The 23,036-nt window shown below is 40.3% G+C and overlaps 1 long non-coding RNA gene across 1 annotated transcript; it reads left to right on the forward strand.

The window, feature by feature from the left end:
* Window positions 1-2,866: 2,866 nt before the first annotated feature.
* Window positions 2,867-19,819, forward strand: LOC139756432 (uncharacterized). The gene is made up of 2 exons (XR_011714338.1): window positions 2,867-9,571; window positions 19,405-19,819. It is a non-coding gene; the product is annotated as an uncharacterized lncRNA (long non-coding RNA).
* Window positions 19,820-23,036: the final 3,217 nt, after the last annotated feature.

The raw sequence follows: 23,036 nt of genomic DNA on the forward strand, positions 1-23,036 counted from the left end.
CAATCACTTTCCTCTCTTCCTACACGTACACATGCCTTACATCCTCGATAAAAACTTTTCACTGCTTCTAACAACTTGCCTCTCACACCATATATTCTTAATACCTTCCACAGAGCATCTCTATCAACTCTATCATATGCCTTCGCCAGATCCATAAATGCTACCTACAAATCCATTTGCTTTTCTAAGTATTTCTCACATACATTCTTCAAAGCAAACACCTGATCCACACATCCTCTACCACTTCTGAAACCACACTGCTCTTCCCCAATCTGATGCTCTGTACATGCCTTCACCCTCTCAATCAATACCCTCACACTTAATTTACCAGGAATACTCAACAAATTTATACCTTTGTAATTTGAGCACTCACTCTTATCCCCATTGCCTTTGGACAATGGCACTTTGTAAGCATTCCGCCAATCCTCAGGCACCTCACCATTAATCATACATACATTAGATAACCTCACCAACCAGTCAACAATACAGTCACCCCCTTTTTTAATAAATTCCACTGCAATACTATCCAAACTTGCTGCCTTGCCGGCTTTCATCTTCCGCAAAGCTTTTACTACCTCTTCTCTGTTTACCAAATCATTTTCCCTAACCCTCTCACTTTGCACACCACCTCAACCAAAACACCCTATATCTGCCACTCTGTCATCAAACACATTCAACAAACCTTCAAAATACTTACTCCATCTCCTTCTCACATCACCACTACTTGTTATCACCTCCCCATTAGCCCCCTTCACTGAAGTTCCCATTTGCTCCCTTGTCTTACGCACTTTATTTACCTCCTTCCAAAACATCTTTTTATCCTCCCTAAAATTTAATGATACTATCTCACCCCAACTCTCATTTGCCCTCTTTTTCACCTCTTGATTTGCACCTTTCTCTTGACCTCCTGCCTCTTTCTTTTATACATCTCCCACTCATTTGCATTTTTTCCCTGGAAAAATTGGCCAAATGCCCCTCTCTTCTCTTTCACTAATAATCTTATTTCTTCATCCCACCACTTGCTACCCTTTCTAATCAACCCACCTCCCACGCTTCTCATGCCACATGCCACAAGCATCTTTTGCGCAAGCCATCACTGCTTCCCTAAATACATCCCATTCCTCCCCCACTCCCCTTACCTCGTTTGTTCTCACCTTTTTCCATTCTGTACTCAGTCTCTCCTGGTACTTCCTCACACAAGTCTCCTTCCCAAGCTCACTTACTCTCACCACTCTCTTCACCCCAACATTCTCTCTTCTTTTCTGAAAACCCCTACAGATCTTCTCCTTTGCCTCCACAAGATAATGATCAGACATCCCTCCAGTTGCACCTCTCAGCACATTAACATCCAAAAGTCTCTCGCACGCCTATCAATTAACACGTAATCCAATAATGCTCTCTGGCTATCTCTCCGACTCACATACGTATACTTATGTATATCTCTATTTTTAAACCAGGTATTCCCAATCACCAGTCCTTTTTCAGTACATAAATCTACAAGCTCTTCACCATTTCCATTTACAACACTGAACACCCCATGTATACCAATTATTCCCTCAACTGCCACATTACTCACCTTTGCATTCAAATCACCCATCACCATAACCCAGTCTTGTGCATCAAAACCACTAACACACTCATTCAGCTGCTTCCAAAACACTTGCTTCTCATGATCTTTCTTCTCATGCCGAGGTGCATATGCACCAATAATCACCCATCTCTCTCCATCAACTTTCAGTTTTACCCATATCAATCTAGAATTTACTTTCTTACACTGTATCACATACTCCCACAACTCCTGTTTCATGAGTAGTCCTACTCCTTCCCTTGCTCTTGTCCTCTCACTAACCCCTGACTTTACTCCCAAGACATTCCCAAACCACTCTTCCCCTTTACCCTTGAGCTTCGTTTCACTCAGAGCCAAAACATCCAGGTTCCTTTTCCTCAAACATACTACCTATCTCTCCTTTTTTCTCATCTTGGTTACATCCACACACATTTAGACACCCCAATCTGAGCCTTCGAGGAGGATGAGCACTTCCCTCGTGACTCCTTCTGTTTCCCCATTTAGAAAGTTAGAATACAAGGAGGGGAGGATTTCTGGCCCCTTGCTCCCGTCCCCTTTAGTCGCCTTCTACGACTCGTGAGGAATGCGTGGGAAGTATTCATATTTACTCTTAACTTTCTCCTTTCAAAAACTCTTTCATACTTACTCACCAACTTCTGCAGTTTCTCAGTTGAATCAGCCACCAGTGCTGTATCATCGTTGAATGACAGTTGACTCACTTCCTAGGCCCTCTCATACCAAACCGACTGTATACTTGCCCCTCTCTACAAAACTTTTGCATTCACTTCCGTAACCACCCCATCCAAAAACAAATTAAACAACCATGGTGACATCACACACCCCTACTACAGACCGACCTTCACTGGGAGCCAGTCACTCTCCTCTGTTCCTACTCATACACATGCCTTACACCCTTGATAAAAACTTCTCACAGGTTCTAGCAGCTTACTTCCTACACCTTGAATTCTTAAGATAAGATAAGATGCCTTTATTGTCATATTGCATTCATGATACTAAGCATTTCTGTCAACTACCATATGTCTTCTTCAGAACCATAAATGCTGCATACAAATCCATCTATTTTGATAGATATTTCTCTTCAAAGTAAATACGTGATCCACACATCCTCTACCACTTCTAAAACCACACTGCTCCTCCCCAATCTGATGCTCTGTACATGCCTTCACCCTCTCAATCAATACCCTCCCATATAATTTACCAGGATAAGAGTGAGTGCTCAAATTACAGAGGTATAAGTTTGTTGAGTATTCCTGGTAAATTATATGGGAGGGTATTAATTGAGAGGGTGAAGGCATGTACAGAGCATCAGATTGGGGAAGAGCAGTGTGGTTTCAGAAGTGGTAGAGGATGTGTGGATCAGGTGTTTGCTTTGAAGAATGTATGTGAGAAATACTTAGAAAAGCAAATGGATTTGTATGTAGCATTTATGGATCTAGAGAAGGCATATGATAGAGTTGATAGAGATGCTCTGTGGAAGGTATTAAGAATATATGTTGTGGGAGGCAAGTTGTTAGAAGCAGTGAAAAGTTTTTATCGAGGATATAAGGCATGTGTACGTGTAGGTTCTCAGTGAATGTAGGTTTGCGGCAGGGGTGTGTGATGTCTCATGGTTGTTTGTTTATGGACGGGGTTGTTAGGGAGGTAAATGCAAGAGTTTTGGAAAGAGGGGCAAGTATGAAGTCTGTTGGGGATGAGAGAGCTTGGGAAGTGAGTCAGTTGTTGTACGCTGATGATACATCGCTGGTGGCTGATTCATGTGAGAAACTGCAGAAGCTGGTGACTGAGTTTGGTAAAGTGTGTGAAAGAAGAAAGTTAAGAGTAAATGTGAATAAGAGCAAGGTTATTAGGCACAGTAGGGTTGAGGGTCAAGTCAATTGGGAGGTAAGTTTGAATGGAGAAAAACTGGAGGAAGTAAAGTGTTTTAGATATCTGGGAGTGGATCTGGCAGCGGATGGAACCATGGAAGCGGAAGTGGATCATTGTGTGTGGGAGGGGGCGAAAATCCTGGGAGCCTTGAAGAATGTGTGGAAGTCGAGAACATTATCTCTGAAAGCAAAAATGGGTATGTTTGAAGGAATAGTGGTTCCAACAATGTTGTATGGTTGCGAGGCGTGGGCTATGGATAGAGTTGTGCGCAGGAGGATGGATGTACTGGAAATGAGATGTTTGAGGACAATGTGTGGTGTGAGGTGGTTTGATCGAGTAAGTAACATAAGGGTAAGAGAGATGTGTGGAAATAAAAAGAGCGTGGTTGAGAGAGCAGAAGAGGGTGTTTTGAAATGGTTTGGTCACATGGAGAGAATGAGTGAGGAAAGATTGATCAAGAGGATATATGTGTCGGAGGTGGAGGGAACGAGAAGTGGGAGACCAAATTGGAGGTGGAAAGATGGAGTGAAAAAGATTTTGAGTGATCGGGGCCTGAACATGCAGGAGGGTGAAAGGAGGGCAACAAATAGAGTGAATTCGATCGATGTGGTATACCGGGGTTGACGTGCTGTCAGTGGATTGAATCAGGGCATGTGAAGCATCTGGGGTAAACCATGGAAAACTGTGTAGGTATGTATATTTGCGTGTGTGGACGTATGTATATACATGTGTATGGGGGTGGGTTGGGCCATTTCTTTCGTTTGTTTCCTTGCGCTACCTCGCAAACGCGGGAGACAGCGACAAAGCAAAAAAAAAAAAATAATAATAATTTACCAGGAATACTCAACAAACTTATACCTCTGTAATTTGAGCACTCACTTTTATCCCCTTTGCCTTTGTACAATGGCACTATGCAAGCATCCGCCAATCCTAAGGCACCTCACCATGATTCATATATACATTGAATAACCTTACCAACCAGTCAACAATACAGTCACCCTCTTTTTTGATAAATTCCAGTGCAATACCATCCAAACCTGCTGCCTTGCCGGCTTTCATCTTCCACAAAGCTTTTGCTACCTCTTCTCTGTTCACCAAATCATTTTCCCTAACCCTCTCACTTTGCACACCACCTTGACCAAAACCCCCTATTTCTGCCACTATTATCATCAAACACATTCAACAAACCTTCAAAATACTCACTCCATCTCCTTCTCACATCACCACTACTTGTTATCACCTCCCCATTAGCCCCCTTCACTGAAGTTCCCATTTGTTCCGTTTTCTTACGCACTTTATTTACCTCCTTCCAAAATATCTTTTTATTCTCCCTAAAATTTAATAATACTCTCACCTCAACTCTCATTTGCCTTCTTTTTCACCTCTTGCACCTTTCTCTTGACCTCCTACCTCTTTCTCTTATACATCTCCCAGTCATTTGCATTATTTCCCTGCAAAACTTGTCCAAATGCCTCTCTCTTTTCTTTCACTGATAATCTTACTTCTTCATCCCACCACTCGCTACCCTTTCTAATCTGCCCACCTCCCACGTTTCTCATGCCACAAGCATTTTTTGTGCAAGCCATCGCTGCTTCCTCCCCCACTCCCCTTACGTCCTTTGTTCCCACCTTTTTCCATTCTGCACTCAGTCTCTCCTGGTACTTCCTCACACAAGTCTCCTTCCCAAGCTCACTTACTCTCACCACTCTTTTCACCCCAGCATTCTTCTTTGAAAACCTCTACAAATCTTCACCTTCGCCTCAACAAGATAATGATCCGACATCCCTCCAGTTGCACGTTTCAGCACATTAACATCCAAAAGTCTCTCTTTCATGCACCTATCAATTAACACGTAATCCAATAACGCTGTCTGGCCATGTCTCCTACTTACATACGTATACTTATGTATATCTCTCTTTTTAAACCAGGTATTCCCAATCACCAGTCCTTTTTCAGCACATAAATCCACAAGCTCTTCACCATTTCCATTTACAACACTGAACACCCCATGTACACCAATTATTCCCTCAACTGCCGCATTACTCACCTTTGCATTCAGATCATCCATAACTATAACCCGGTCTCGTTCATCAAAACTACTAACATACTCACTTAGCTGCTCCCAAAACACTTGCCTCTCATGATCTTTCTTATCATGTCCAGGTGCATATGCACCAATAATCACCCATCTCTCTCCATCAACTTTCAGTTTTACCCATATCAATCTAGAGTTTACTTTCTTACACTCTATCACATACTCCCACCACTCCTGTTTCATGAGTAGTGCTACTCCTTCCCTTGCTCTTGTCCTCTCACTAACCCCTGACTTTACTCCCAAGACATTCCCAAACCACTCTTCCCCTTTACCCTTGCGCTTCGTTTCACTCAGAGCCAAAACATCCAGGTTCCTTTCCTCAAACATACTACCGATCTCTCCTTTTTTCTCATCTTGGTTACATCCTTACACATTTAGACACCCCAATCTGAGCCTTGAAGGAGGGTAAGCACTCCCTGCGAGACATCTTCTTCTGTTTCCCCCTTTAGAAAGTTAAGATACAAGGAGGGGAGGGTTTCCAGCCCCCTGCTCCTGTCCCCTTTAATCGCCTTCTTCAGCACGTGAGGAATGCGTAGGAAGTATTCTTTCTCCCCTATTAATTCTGTCATGAATACATGCTCATGCATATTCCTGAAACATTAATGGAAACAGTTATCTTTCACTATCACAAAAAACCTTGAGAGGACACAATGATCAGTTGATGTTTGAATTCCTTTGTATTTCTTTGTATTTGTGTACGAAAATGATATAAGAGCAGTTCATCAATAAAGACTGGGCTTTATTTCTTCCAGGTTAAGGTAAGGTTCATTTTGTTTCATTATTTTTTAAAAACCTATCTCACTGTATGAGGGAAGAATGCTTTTGTAACTTTGATATTATGCTTCTTAAGATGTGTATTGATGTCTGGATGACCGATCTGGTGAGAACACTACGGCAAAATTATTTTTCATTAGTTAAGAAAAGTTAGTCAGTTTAAAGGGCATGCGCTGTAGGTTGGTACTTTATAGTTAAATTTTTGGCATATTTCTGGGTTTTGTCACACTGCAGAGTCTGGGACAGGTAATGTGTCAGTTTATAAAAAGGGGGCAGTTATATCAGCTGTCTCTTATTTTCTGTATATATTCTATCACAGATTATTTTTATTGTGTAAGTAACATTCGGTGTATTATTTCCACTGTTTACATAAAGCTTTTAGAATTATTTCGTGTATTTTTGGCCTCTGGTCCCAAACCCATATAAAACATTAGTGTATTTATTGTATATTGTTTTCAACACAGTGCTCTTGGCTAGGTTTTTTACTAATTATACACAAAAATTGAATTACACAGAGCACAATATTGAGGAAAAGTTGCAAAAGAACTATAGGCAGTACAGCATTGCACATTTTAGAATATTTCCAGTTCGGGAAATGAGTGGTCTTACATATACATCTTTTGCTGTGTGATTGAAAAGTAAGTTGTATTTCTATATATTTTTTTCTACACAGTCCTCATCAGTATGTTCTTTCCTAATGCTTTAGCTAACCGTACATGGGTATCGGAAGGGTTAGTGATGGCTGCTTAGTGAATCAACATTTCTGTGTTTGTCATGTTACACTCTTCTGACTCAGGTAGCAGTCTTTTTATGCCTCATCCACACATGGACTATTAGCATTCCATCCACAGTTATACAATTCCTTGTCTTACAAAACACTTGACATCGTGTAGTTCACACAGCTCATTCTTCATAACCTTAGATTTTCCTGCATGAGCAATATGATAGCCCTGCCTTTTGGCAAAATGATTAGAGAAATAGATAGGAGTAGTAGTTAGGAACATTTAAGTAGGAGCATTAGGTTAAGAGTATTAGGCAGGTGCATTAAGTAGACGTAGTCAGTGGGAACATTCGGTAGCCTCTGCCAACACTGTGATGGAGTTACACTCTGTTAGTGGCCTATCAAGGGTGGGGTGCTAAAGGCCAAGAGCAGTGGTGGAGTTCACTAGATATGGAGATCTATTGTCATGGCCACCCCCTTGAGGGAGTTCCCAGTGGGAACAGACATCAGAGATACAGATAGATAGATAGAAAACCTGTAAGAAGAAATTTTCCCTAGCACCTGGAGTCATAGTCACATGTGTTCAAAGCTTTTGCCTTTCAGTCTGTGAATGAATGGCTAGATTTTAGTTTATGTTTATTTTTTCTATTAAGTTCTCATAAGTTGGTTCTCACCTAATGCAAGAACAAATAGCTGTATAGACACTCAGAAAAGTCTATTGTTTTCTATGTCTATTGCATGTTATCTTCATTGTTTAAATAATGTTTTGCTTACTGGTAGCTACATTATTTCCATTTTGTGCGCTACATTTAGAGTATTATCTTATGTTTTTCTTGAGCTGCAGTCCATAACCTTGTATTTAAGTGGAAATTGATATCTTGATATAGTGTGTATTGATTGATACAGAATGGACTTAGTACCTATCTCATGCTGTATCCTGATCCACCAGCATACATATTTACTGATTATTTATAATTGACCCCAGAACTATTTTTTAAGAAGAGTCCTGGTGTTACCCTAGACCTTTCAAAAGGCTTCTGCAGCCTAAGGCTGTGCTATTCCCAGTAGCGGAGACATTTAGACTCCTTTGCCATGAGTTCTCAGACAAGACTGTACTCTTAGTGATGGAGCCTAATTAAAGTTGAATACTTTTCACTCAGTGTAATCTTGAGCAAGGGGAGTTCAAGAGAAAATAAAGTTCATAGAGTTTAAATGTTTATATTCTCAAAGTAACATATCTGTGGTATCTGTATTCATCACTTTCCTTGACATGATAGTTTGATTAGTTTATTGCAAGAGATAATGAAATCTCAAATTTTGAATGCATTTTTGTTCATTCCAGACTAATACCAGTCCTGCAGTACCTGTTTCTGTTATAATCTATGTGCCTTTGCTTTCCTTGCAATAAGATGGCCTGTAGAAAACTTCAGAATATCTCAATCTTTAACATATTTACAGATTCCTTGGTTTTCAGTGTAGCACAGGCACTTAAATTACTCCCATTTTTTCATTATGATGTAAACTATTGTGAAGTATAATGTAAGCCCAGGAGGCAAACACTGCAGGATGCTGATGCTGCATATGCCATTCTGCCCTCTTCGTCAGTTTTCTGCTAGCCTTCAAAGAGTAAGGATGCATTATTTGCCACTCATATATTTCTCTGCTGCTCACTTGAACCAGTCACTGCAATGCCTAAGTAGCCAGCAAGTACTCCCACTACAAGTGAGCTCGTTCAAGATATTGAAAAAACTTGAGCATGGGTTTAGCACTTCAGTAGTTGCTTGCCATTATGGCATAAATGAGAGTAGCATCTGCACCATAAAGAAGAAAAGCAAGTCTATTAGGAAAGCCTTTTTTCAGTCATCTATTTCAAATATGGCAATGCATCTTTGGATGCAGACATATGTGAAGATGCAGGATGATCTTCCATGTAATCCATTAACATCCACAAGAATGATGTTCTCGTTTCTCTAAAAATTTGGGAATTTTGAGCTTAATGGAAAATTTTTTCTTTTCAAAATGTAGAAGATTATGTTCAGAAAACAGATATAGGGGTAAGAATTGCTCTTGCTTGAACTGTGTAATTACAAGAATACATACTATGAAATCATTTAGCACATTTTGCTATACATCCATGTGCGACATCACAAGATTTACGCTTGCCACAAAGTAAACATCACTTTTTAGCTGTTTTGTGTGACTGTATTTGTAAATTGTTGCTAATTCTGTTACATGTTACAACCATGCCTTTCATATTTTGTTATTTTTCCACATGCTTTACTCCTTTCTTCATGTATTCAGCTTTCATTTTCTTCACATTCACATTATGCCTCAGTACTCTTATCTTCATTAACTGTACCTTATATAATAAGCTGCTTCCTACTGAGTTAATTTTTTATTTATGATGTTACTTCATTTTGTATTACTGTATTACAGACCTGACACTGCCACGTATATTGAGAAGATGGAAGCTATGAAGAATGAAAAAGCAGAGGGGAAGGACAATAGATCATTCCTGGCTAAATACGTAAGTTGAGTTGAAACTTATACCTAGCATTGTTTATAAAGGCACAGATGTCAGAAGAATGAAAATCATACAAGGTGTCTTTTCTGTATGACAGCTAGAGAGTGCATGTAAGTAATAAAGGCTATTTTTTCGTCTGTTCCTAGTACTACCTTGCAAAAGCAGAGAACAGAAAACAGCTTTGCAAAATGTTATGAAGGTGTTGAGGAGCATATTGAAAGTGTAGAATGAGCAAAGGGAATAATGAAAATAATTGTGATCCAAGCATTTTCAACTGATTAGCTGAAAGCCTAACATGCTTCTAGGCTAGTTAATACCTTTTAACTCATGATTGATTGGAATAGGTATTACCTTTATGATCAGAGGCAGTTTCAAAAGATATCAATTCTGGATTAGCCTGTAAATTCTTCATCAGACTCATCACGAGCATGTCAAGAGACTGAACCAACCAACTTTTTTTTGGTCCGGGGTAGTTACAGTCATGTCAGGGCTCTGCCCTTCCCTTTCTGCAGGCTCCAGACTCAGACAGAAATGCTCTTGGAGGGAGGGTAGACCTTGAATGAAATGTATATAAAGCTCCAGAGATACAGAGATAGGACAAAGAAGATAGGAAAGGGCTTCTCAGGCAAGAAGCAACTCTTAACAGATTCATTCATCCCACCTTCATCAAAACAACTCCATCTTAGAGGACGTTGAAATTCCCTCACTCCCTGATTCTTATCTTATGATCTCTTTTGTTGCATCCATGGATGTGTTTTGAAAGAGTGCACTTGTACGTGCTCATCTGTACCACATTCTTTTACGTTTCTTTCTTCTTAGAAACATACAGTACATTGGCATGGCTTTTTCTAAAGGTTACCATTCTAACTAACCCTTCTGACTATTGCCCAGATGTTATACTTGCACAGTAATACCATTGTTGGTGGATCTCTCCTTGACTACCATTTCCTAAAAGTTTTGAATCTCACAGTCCTCTTTTTGGTCAGTAGTATAGCTTTCAAAAGGTGAGATTCACCAGTGATATCCTTTCCCATGCTACTAATGCCTGGTCATCATCTCAGAGAAACTGGAAAATCCTGTGTTGTAGCTCTTGATACAACAAAAGCTTTAACAGGGTATGGCAGTGGGGCCTCATGTTCAAGTTCCCTTCTTTTGGTTTTCCTCCCTCACAGTTTTCCCTCACTTGCAGCTTCCTCTCTGGCTGATCTTTCTCTGTAATTATTGATGGATCAACTTTTCATTTTTCTGTACGAATAACAGTGCCCATTAGGGTTTTGTCCTGTCTCCTACAATCTTCTCCCCTTTTTATCAATAGCTTTGTTCCTTCAGCAAATAACTGGATGCATTCAAATGCTGACTGTTTAACACTTCTTGCATTCCTCCATTTCTTTCAAATGTGCTCCACCCACTCTTGCTCAGTCTCCATTTCATTTTATCACAACTTTTTTCAAAACTCAGACCTGCAAAGGATTTTCCTAATGGGCCGGACACAACCTTGTTAAGTTTAATGCCTCTTAACATTTTTAAAACCCCTTACAACTTTCCACCACCTTCAAGGATCTGTAATTCCACCTCTCAATACAGCTAATGTATTTGGTATTACTGTGACATCTGATGTATTTTGGAAAACTCATGCTACACAAATAGTTTAATCTTTTCTAGGAAACTGGGAGTCCTGTTAAGATGCTGTAAATTCTCTTCTGAGCAGTTACACTTGGGGGTTTTGGAGGGACTTAGGGGAGTTAAGTAAAGGACACAGTGCAATGTAGGGGCTGTAGGCGGTTATTGTTTTTTTTTGTAGATATCGAATAACCACTAAAATTCTTTTTGCTTGAGACCTATGCCTTTCTCAATTTTGGAATTTTCCAAATTGTGGAATGACTCAACAGAGATGATGTGTACAGGGTATACAAGTACAATATAGTTAACAAAAGTCTAGAAACTGCATCTGAATGAAGAAATTAGAATACAGTATGCTTGTTAGACTTTTGCTGTTGATCCAAATCTCAGAATTTCAGAGAATTTTGTGAGTTATGAATCAGATCTTAGGGCCAGAAATAATCTGAATTTTAGAGGTTTTGTAACTTCAGAAATTGTAATTTCAGAGGTCATACTGTATTGCTTTGGAATCAGTTCCTGACAGCTGGTTCCTTGTATGCCACTGCCATTAGTTGGACTACACACCAGTGCTTGGTAGACTATTGTATTTCATGGTCATTGTGTGGCTGTTTCAAACTCAAGGGTGAGCCATGATATCTCTTTCTTTCCATACCCACTCATGTCTTTTTAGACAACTACAATTCCTCCCAAATTCTCATAGATATTTTTCCTCTTCTTTCTTTGTTTCTTCCTGTCCTTAACTCTTTTCAGTTTTCATTTAAGGCCAAGCTTTGATGTGAACTTTTGTTTCTGACTGGAGGCTTCTACGTAAAAAGAATGAAAAGTTAAAAAGTTTTAAAGCTTATAGTTGTAGAGAAAGAAACAGGTTCAGCATCACAGCAACCCACCCAATAGTTGTTAATGACCACTTCTTAATTATGTGATGTAATGGCCTGCTTGATATGATATGATCCAGCTAATGCTGGAAGCACACAAGCAGCCTGGTCTTGGGAGCAAGAGCCAGAGTAATATTTATTGAAGAGGCTCAGAAAATCAGAAATGGAGCACATTGAAAGTGTGTCCTGTTTTAAGGACACATGGAGATTTGGTAGGTTGGATTACTTTAAATTGATTTATGTAATGTACTTAGGGTCATAGCATCCAGAGAGAGCATTACTATATGCAAGGATGAATCATTCCTATGTATAAATGGAGTAATTGCTCGTCTAAAGCATTTGACTAAGAATTCCATTTTTTCAGTCATACTGCTATTTGTATAGTGTGGGGTTTCCAAGATTTATTAGACAGTAGAGAAACGCCAGGTATATTTCTTTTGTTCAGTAGTGGAATTATAGAGCTAGGAATGTCATGGATATAGTCAGTGAAGTATGGTGCTTTTTCTCCCACATTAGCTAATGGTTAGGAGGTGATTGGCTTTTATGATAATAGATAAGTTGTTAGTGTTATTCTCTCAGGAATTTTTGCAAGGTTGGAGAGGATGGGGACAGACTAATATTTAATCATTTGCGAGGGACTTGTAACCTTTAAAGGACTAAGCACAGAAAATATAAGGAGATCCCTTGACTGAGGTTTATCAAAAATTAAGCATGATATTTAAGTGATCATTTAATAGGAAATATCAGGAAAAATTAAAGAAAAACATAGTATTGGTAAATTAACCCTATTTGCGTACAGAGGATTAAATTTGGTGTGGGTGTCAAAGTCATACCTTTCCCCATCATGATATGTGGGTACTTGATGCTAGGATTCTTTTTGGGTGTTAATATTAGTTGCTTATGATATAAGACATCTCTAAATACTAATAGAAAGCACTTTCTAGTTTAAATGACCATAAGTATGGGGTCAGACATATTCCTCCATTGTGTGATATGGGTAACTGACACTATGATTTTTTGCTGTTGCTGATTGTAGTAACTTGTGATGTAATGTACCTCTGGTTACTGATAAAACATGCTCTCCTATTTAAATGAGTGTGGGAAGAGGCAACCCATACAATTATGGATAGACTCCTTAGGAAAAATTTTACAAGTATGGGTTTGGCCCCTCAAGGCTTAACTAACTAACCTCTCTGTATAGGAACTCCTTATTTACTCCACTCTACCTTGCATTAGCAAGGTAGAGTTAAGAGTAGGGGACTGAGCCCTTAAGGGAATATCTTCACTTGGCCCCCTCCTCCGTTCCTTCTTTAGGAAAACTAGAATTGAGAGGGGAGGATTTCCAGCCCCCCCCGCTCCCTTCCTTTTTAATTGCCTTCTACGACATGCAGGGAATACATGGTGGAAGTATTCTGTCTCCCCTATCCCCAGGGATGATATATATATATTTCTTTCTTTCTTTCAAACTATTCGCCATTTCCCGTGTTAGCGAGGTAGCGTTAAGAACAGAGGACTGGGCCTTTTGAGGGAATATCCTCACCTGGCCCCCTTCTCTGTTCCTTCTTTTGGAAAATTAAAAAAAAGAAAAAAAAAAAACGAGAGGGGAGGATTTCCAGCCCCCTGCTCCCTCCCTTTAAGTCGCCTTGTACGACACACAGGGAATATGTGGGAAGTAATCTTTCTCCCCTATCCCCAGGGATAGGGGAGAAAGCTTTACAGAAGCTTTACAGAAGATGAAAGCCGGCAAAGCAGCAGGTTTGGATGGTATTGCAGTGGAATTTATTAAAAAAGGGGGTGACTGTATTGTTGACTGGTTGGTAAGGTTATTTAATGTATGTATGATTCATGGTGAGGTGTCTGAGGATTGGTGGAATGCTTGCATAGTGCCATTGTACAAAGGCAAAGGGGATAAGAGTGAGTGCTCAAATTACAGAGGTATAAGTTTGTTGAGTATGCCTGGTAAATTATATGGGAGGGTATTGATTGAGAGGGTGAAGGCGTGTACAGAGCATCAGATTGGGGAAGAGCAATGTGGTTTCAAAAGTGGTAGAGGATGTGTGGATCAGGTGTTTGCTTTGAAGAATGTATGTGAGAAATACTTAGAAAAACAAATGGATTTGTATGTAGCATTTATGGATCTGGAGAAGGCATATGACAGAGTTGATAGAGAGGCTCTGTGGAAGGTTTTAAGAATATATGGTGTGGGAGGCAAGTTGTTAGAAGCAGTGAAAAGTTTTTATCGAGGATGTAAGGCATGTGTACGAGTAGGAAGAGAGGAAAGTGATTGGTTCTCAGTGAATGTAGGTTTGCGGCAGGGGTGTGTGATGTCTCCATGGTTGTTTAATTTGTTTATGGATGGGGTTGTTAGGGAGGTGAATGCAAGAGTTTTGGAAAGAGGGGCAAGTATGCAGTCTGTTGGGGATGAGAGAGCTTGGGAAGTGAGTCAGTTGTTGTTCGCTGATGATACAGCGCTGGTGGCTGATTCATGTAAGAAACTGCAGACGCTGGTGACTGAGTTAGGTAAAGTGTGTGAAAGAAGAAAGTTAAGAGTAAATGTGAATAAGAGCAAGGTTATTAGGTACAGTAGGGTTGAGGGTCAAGTCAATTGGGAGGTAAGTTTGAATGGAGAAAAACTGGAGGAAGTGAAGTGTTTTAGATATCTGGGAGTGGATCTGGCAGCGTATGGAACCATGGAAGCGGAAGTGAATCATAGGGTGGGGGAGGGGGCGAAAATTTTGGGAGCCTTGAAGAATGTTTGGAAGTCGAGAACATTATCTCGGAAAGCAAAAATGGGTATGTTTGAAGGAATAGTGGTTCCAACAATGTTGTATGGTTGCGAGGCGTGGGCTATAGATAGAGTTGTGCGCAGGAGGGTGGATGTGCTGGAAATGAGATGTTTGAGGACAATATGTGGTGTGAGGTGGTTTGATCGAGTAAGTAATGTAAGGGTGAGAGAGATGTGTGGAAATAAAAAGAGTATGGTTGAGAGAGCAGAAGAGGGTGTTTTGAAATGGTTTGGTCACATGGAGAGAATGAGTGAGGAAAGATTGACCAAGAGGATGTATGTGTCAGAGGTGGAGGGAATGAGGAGAAGTGGGAGACCAAATTTTAGGTGGAAAGATGGAGTGAAAATGATTTTGAGTGATCGGGGCCTGAACATGCAGGAGGGTGAAAGGCGTGCAAGGAATAGAGTGAATTGGAATGATGTGGTATACCGGGGTCGACGTGCTGTCAATGGATTGAAGCAGGGCATGTGAAGCGTCTGGGGTAAACCATGGAAAGTGTGTAGGGCCTGGATGTGGAAAGGGAGCTGTGGTTTTGGTGCATTATTACATGACAGCTAGAGACTGAGTGTGAACGAATGGGGCCTGTGTTGTCCTTTCCTGGCGCTGCCTCGCGCACATGAGTGGGGAGGGGGATGTCATTCCATGTGTGGCGGGGTGGCTATGGGGGTGAGTAGGGGCAGACAGTGTGAATTGTGTGCATATGTGTATATGTGTGTGTCTGTGTGTGTATATATGTGTGTACACTCAGTCTCTAGCTGTCATGTAATAATGCACTGAAACCACAGCTCCCTTTCCACATCGAGGCCCCACAGGACTTTCCATGGTTTACCCCAGACACTTCACATGCCCTGGTTCAATCCATTGACAGCACGTTGACATCGTTCCAATTCACTCTATTCCTTGCACGCCTTTCACCCTCCTGCATGTTCAGGCCCCGATCACTCAAAATCATTTTCACTCCATCTTTCCACCTAAAATTTGGTCTCCCACTTCTCCTCATTCCCTCCACCTCTGACACATACATCCTCTTGGTCAATCTTTCCTCACTCATTCTCTCCATGTGACCAAACCATTTCAAAACACCCTCTTCTGCTCTCTCAACCATACTCTTTTTATTTCCACACATCTCTCTCACCCTTACATTACTTACTCGATCAAACCACCTCACACCACATATTGTCCTCAAACATCTCATTTCCAGCACATCCACCCTCCTGCGCACAACTCTATCCATAGCCCACGCCTCGCAACCATACAACATTGTTGGAACCACTATTCCTTCAAACATACCCATTTTTGCTTTCCGAGATAATGTTCTCGACTTCCAAACATTCTTCAAGGCTCCCAGAATTTTCGCCCCCTCCCCCACCCTATGATTCACTTCCGCTTCCATGGTTCCATCCGCTGCCAGATCCACTCCCGGATATCTAAAACACTTTACTTCCTCCAGTTTTTCTCCATTCAAACTTACCTCCCAATTGACTTGACCCTCAACCCTACTGTACCTAATTACCTTGCTCTTATTCACATTTACTCTTAACTTTCTTCTTTCACACACTTTACCAAACTCAGTCACCAGCTTCTGCAGTTTCTCACATGAATCAGCCACCAGTGCTGTATCATCAGCGCATGTGATTGTCCAAAACATGTTTTGGACAATCACATGTTTACCAAATGGTGTCCTAGCTTCGTCTCTTCGATGTATATCAACTGACTGTTATATTTCTCTCTTATGTCTCTCCTGATGATGTGATTATTACCCGAAAGTGCCCTTGGGAACTTTTCGTGTTTCATTTTCCCCGTGGACTCATAGGAATATCTTGATCACGTGCAAAATTGTGATCCTTTCCAACATATATGTCTGTGTGTGTATATATATGTATATATTGAGATGCATAGGTATGTATATTTGTGTGTGTGGACATGTATGTATATACATGTGTATGTGGGTGGGTTGGGCCATTCTTTTGTCTGTTTCCTTGCGCTACCTCGCTAATGTGGGAGAGATCGACAAAGCAAAATGAAAAAAAAAAAATAGATATACCCTAACCTGAGCCATGTACCCATTTTATTCACCAACTCCTAAAGGTGGATGAATATGAGTTGACTGCAAACCAACTGCCACAACTAAAATTTGAACCATGCGCTCCATCCTGGGCAGCCTGTGAATTCATCATGGTCAGGACCTGCTACACCACAGAGGTCCACAAGTCTCATTTCCAAGCTCACTCTCATTACTCTCTTCACAGCATCATTATTTTCTTTTTTCCCTTTCCAATCATCTCATCATCCACCTTTTGCATGTCACATGCATCTCACACACATGCCAACCCTGCTTTCCTAAACACCTCCCATTCTTCACCCACTCCCCTTGCTTTATTTCATCTCACTTTTTGCCATTCTACACTCTTCTGTCTTGATATTTCTTAACACAGTTCTCTTTCTCAGCTCAATTATTCTCATTATTCTCTTATTGATATTGTTCTCTCTTTTCTAAACACCTTATCAGATCTTCACATTTGCCTTCACAAGATGGTGATTTGACATCCCCCAGCTGCCCCTCTTAGCCATTTACGTCCAACAGTCTCTCTTTTACACATCTGTCAATTAATGTGTAATCTAATAATGCTGACTGACCATCTCTCCTACTCACATACATATACTTGTGTATGTCCCTCTTTTTAAACTGGCTATTCCCAGTTACCAATCCTTTTTCTGCACACAACTCCACAAGGTGTTCACCAATTCCACTCATATTACTGAATACTCCATGCCTCCCAGTTATCGTCTCAACTGCCACACCACTTACCATCATATTTAATTCACCCATTACAAATACCCATTCTCTTACATCAAAACTGCTGAGACACATTTCTTTGTCCCATGGCCAGGTGTATAAGCACTGATAATGACCTGTTTCTCGCCATCCACTTTCATTTTTACTCGAATCAATCTAGAATTCACTTCTTTACACTCTTTCTTTCACACCCACAACTCCTGCTTCTCTTTCCTTATCTCTCATCCTATCTCAGACCACTTTGCTCCTAAGACATTATGAACCATTCTTCCCCTTTACCCATGAGCTTTGTGTCTTTCAGAGCCATAACAACTAGTTTTCTTTCCTCAAACATGCTACTTATCTCTCCTCTCTTTTCATCTTGGTTACATCCATGCATTTTTAAATACCCCAGCTTGAGCCTTTAAGGAGAATGAGCACTCCCTACTTGGCACTTTCTTTTGTTCCATCTTTTAGAAACTTAAATACAAGAAGGGGGTCTAGACCCCCAACTACTGCCCCCCTTTAGTTGCCTTCTATGACATGCAGGGAATATGGAGGTAGAATTCTTTCTGCCCTATCCCAGGGACATGCTCTGCATTTTTTTTATATCCCCTTTTTTTGAACCTTCACCTTTCATTTGAATGTAAGGTAGTTAATGTAAATTCTAATTGGGTAAAGTTCACCATGAGTTGACCTAGACGGTAGGTACTTTGTCATTGGTGCAGAGACTCTTGCCAGTATATTACAAGATATATTTTGTATGTAAGGATATTAGTTCAAACTTAGTCCCAAGGGTGGTTTTGAATTCCTTTCCAAGAAATGTCTCAAGTTTTGGTACTCATTCCAAAAGGCAGTTCTTTGTGGAACAGATTGTACCTCTCTAATCCAGCACTATGTAGTATGGCAAATCCCTTGGTCTGCCTCATTTTGAATCTGCCACCATTAGTTTGTGGATCTGCCACCAGGGTGATATTAGCAATGCTAAGGCACCAAAATCTGATTACACTGCAGCTCAGCTAATTGTCAGTCCTAATAATTTCTTATAGCTCCAAAACAAGTTTATAGTGCAGATGAATCTGCTCTGTATTGGCATCGTATGCCATGAAAAACCCTTGCCCAAGATACTGAGGAGTCTCCATCTGGGGGGGTTAAGGATTCCAAAGATGGGTTAAAAGTTCTTTGCTGCAGGAACATATAAAACCAAGCTGATGGTAATTGGTAAGAGTTTTCACCCGAGAACCTTTAGAGGGGTCAGTTTTCTGTTTTCCGGCATTTTTTGTGGTGCAGTAGCCAGATCCCAAGGTTGCCAGATTAAAGAGGTACAAACTATATCTTTGTTTTCCAAAATTATAATAAGCCTTCTTTTGGAATTACAGCAAGTTGATGTTTAGAAATGTGTATGCAGATGAAAAGGATATCTGTACCATCCTATTAGAAAATGTTTAGATGTTTTATGTGATTTGAATGTTTAGTATTTTTGTGTATTATTTGTGGAATGCCACATGGACCACAAGAATTGTACTTAAGTTTACTGTCTAGATTTTGAAATATTTCTCACAAATTTTGATACTTCTGTCATTAAAATCAGTAATGTTCAAATAAATTCATATGCTTGGATGTGTTACATTACCATCACGTGAGGCTGAAAAGTAATTCATGATGATATACAAATGTAGGTTAATTGAGAATATTTTTCATTTTTGCAGCTGTTTTCTTGGAGTAAGCTATCACTTGTTTCTTAGAATGCAGTTACTAATAGTTGTTTTCTTTCTGCAGTGGATGTACATTGTCCCAGTGGTACTGATCATGGTGTTGTTTGGAGGTGGACAAGAGGGTGGACGATGAACAAGATTGTTGTGCTTGAGGTTTTGCATGTTTTCATCTATGCCCAGATTGGGATAAAGATAGTAACATTTGTAATATATATGTATTGTACAGTGCATTCGCGTGCAGTGTTCACTATTTGCAAAGTGAATCATAGAATTAATTCTGTTACATAATATATATGACTATGGAAGAATGAAATTTCTTTCTTATTTAATTTATATGCCTTGTAATGTATCATGTACTATAAAGATTTGGATATGTTGCACTTCCAGTTTAATGTGACCTAGACTACCATTGTCTTTTTGTGAGCAGTTAGTTGATATTAGTGGTTGGAGTTATGAATGTAAACAATTCAGAATGTTGATATGCTGTTTCATTATCACTTTTCACATATAATTGTTATGTTTCATGTATAATTGTTATTTTTTTCATACATATTTGCAATTTCCCGTGTTTGCAAGGTAGCGTTAAGAACAGAGGACTGAGCCTTAGAGGGAAAATCCTCACTTTGCCCCCTTCTCTGCTCCTTCTTTTGGAAAAGTAAAAACTGGAGGGAAGGATTTCCTGCCCCCTCCTCCCTCCCTTTTTGTCGCCTTTTATGACACATAGGGAATATGTGGGAAGTATTCTTTCTCCCCAATCCCCAGGGATAATAAGTGTTATATTATTATTATACTTGATTGCTATTTCCTGCAAACTCACTCTTTATTATCGCATCTCTCTCTTACCCTTTTATTACCTACTTCATCAAACCACCTCACACCACATATTGTCTTTAAACATTTCACATCCAATACATCCACCTTCCTCTGTACATCCTCATTCTTTGCCTGGGCCTTGCATTCATACAGCACTGTTGGAACTACTTACCGTCAGACATATCCATTTTTGCCCTCCCAAATAATCTTTCATTCCACACATTCTTCAATGCTCCTAGCATTATTATTTTGTTTTTAACACGTTTGCCATTCCCTGTGTTGGCAAGGTAATGCTAGTAAGAAACAAAGAAAGGCCTCATTTGCTCACATCCTTTCTCTAGCTGTCATATTCATATACCCTGGTTAAGTTCATTGACAGCATGTCTTCCCCTGTATACTACACCACTCTTAATTCATTATCTCCCATATTTGTCCTTCACCCTCATCTATTATCAGGCCCCAGGTGCTCAAAATATTTTTCACTTCATCCTTTCATCTCCAATTTGGTCCCCCATTTGACTTGACACCTCTCTTCTGACATATTCTTTTCTTTCATATTATTTGCCATTTCCCGCGCTAGTGAGGTAGCGTTAAGAACAGAGGACTGGGCCTTTGAAGGAATATCTTCACCTGGCCCCTTTCTCTGTTCCTTCTTTTGGAAAATAAAAAAAAAAAAAACGAGAGGGGAGGATTTCCAGCCACCCGCTCCCTCCCCTTTTAGTCGCCTTCTCCGACACGCAGGGAATAGTGGGAAGTATATATATATATATATATCTCTTTGTCAACCTCTTCTCACTCATTTACTCCACATGTCCATACCATTTCAGCACACTCTTTTCAGCCTTCTCAACCACACTCATCTTAATACCACACCCATTTATTACTTACTCGACCAAACCACTACACACACCATGTACTGTCCTCACATATTTTACCTTCCAATGCACAATTCAACTGTAGCCCATGCTTTGCATCCATACACCATTGCCAGGACTACTATACCTTCAAACACACCCAATTTTGCCTTCCCAGATAATTACCTCTTTCCAGGCATACATCAGTGTTCCCAGAATATCTGCCCTCTCACCAACCCTATGACACTTCCACTTTCATTGTTATATCCACTGATAAGTCAGTTCCTAGATATCTACAATGTTCCAGTTCCTTCAAAATTTTCCATTCAAACTTGCACCGAACCTAACCTGTCCCTCTGTACTGATAAGCCTCATATCATCACCTTTATTCATATTAACCCTCAACTTTCTCCTTTCACAAATTCTTCCAAGATCAGACATCAGCTTCTACAGTTTCTCACTCAAAAGTGCCAACAGAGCTGTGTCATCAACAAACAACAACTGACTCATTTCCCCAGGCCCCCCACCCCCTACTGATTGCATACTCACTTATTGATACAATTATTTTTTTTCATATTATTATTCCTAATGTTATTATTTATTGGTGGGAGTAGAAATTGGCAAAAAGGGGCAGGAGCAGGTGGCTTGGAAATCCTCCCTTCTTGTATTATTACTTTTTCAGAGGAGTAGGGAATGAGCCTAGATTTCTGTTCCTGATATTACCTTGCAAAGTGGGACTGACATTGAACCAGGGCATGTGAAATGCCTGGGGTAAACCATGGAAAGGTCTGTGGGGCTTAGATGTGGGAAGGGAGCTGTAGTTTCAGTGCATTGCACAACAGCTAGAGACTGAGTTTGAACGAATGTGGTCTTTTTTGTCTGTTCCTGGCAGTGCCTCACTGGAGGGGGGGAGGAATGCTATTTCATGTGTGGCGGGGTGGCAACGGGAATGGATGAGGGCAGTAAGTGCATGTGCATATGTATGTATATGTACGTATACGTTGAAATGTATATGTGTGTGTGTGTGGGCGTTTATTTTTGTACGTGTGTATGTGGGTGGGTTGGGCCATTCCTCATCTCTTTCCCTGCGCTACCTCACAAATGCAGGAGACAGTGATTAAGTCTATTTATTTATTATTTATTTATTCATTTATTATACTCTGTCGCTGTCCCCCGCGTTAGCGAGATAGCGCAAGGAAACAGATGAGAGAATGGCACAACCCACTCACATACACATGTATATACATACACGTCCACACACGCACATATACATACCTATACATTTCAACATATACATATATATACATACACAGACATACAAATATACACATGCACATAATTCATACTTGCTGCCTTTATTCATTCCCATCGCCATTCCTTCACATGAAATGACAACCCCCTCCCCCTACATTCGTGCGAGGTAGTGCTAGGAAAAGACAACAAAGGCCACATTCGTTCACAATCAGTCTCTAGCTGTCATGTATAATGCCCTGAAACCACAGCTACCTTTCCACATCCAGGACCCACAAAACTTTCCATGGTTTACCCCAGACGCTTCACATGCCCTGGTTCAATCCATTGACAGCATGTCGACCCCAGTATACCACATCATTCCAATTAACTCTATTCCTTGCATGCCTTTCACCCTCCTGCATGTTCAGGCCCTGATCGCTCAAAATCTTTTTCATTCCATCTTTCCAACTCCAATTTGGTCTCCCACTTCTCCTCATTCCCTCCACCTCTGACACATATATACTCTTTGTCAATTTTTCCTCACTCATTCTCTCCATGTGACCAAACCATTTCAAAACACCCTCTTCTGCTCTCTCAAGCACACACTTTTTATTACCACACATCTCTCTTACCCTTTCATTACTTACTTGATGAAACCACCTCACACCACATATTGTCCTCAAACATCTCATTTCCAACACATCCACCCTCCTCCACACAACTCTATCTATAGCCCACGCCTTGCAACCATATAACGTTGTTGGAACCACTATTCCTCCAAACATAACCATTTTTG

Source organism: Panulirus ornatus, chromosome 21 (genome assembly GCF_036320965.1).
Source record: "Panulirus ornatus isolate Po-2019 chromosome 21, ASM3632096v1, whole genome shotgun sequence".
In the NCBI taxonomy this organism is placed as follows: domain Eukaryota; kingdom Metazoa; phylum Arthropoda; class Malacostraca; order Decapoda; family Palinuridae; genus Panulirus; species Panulirus ornatus.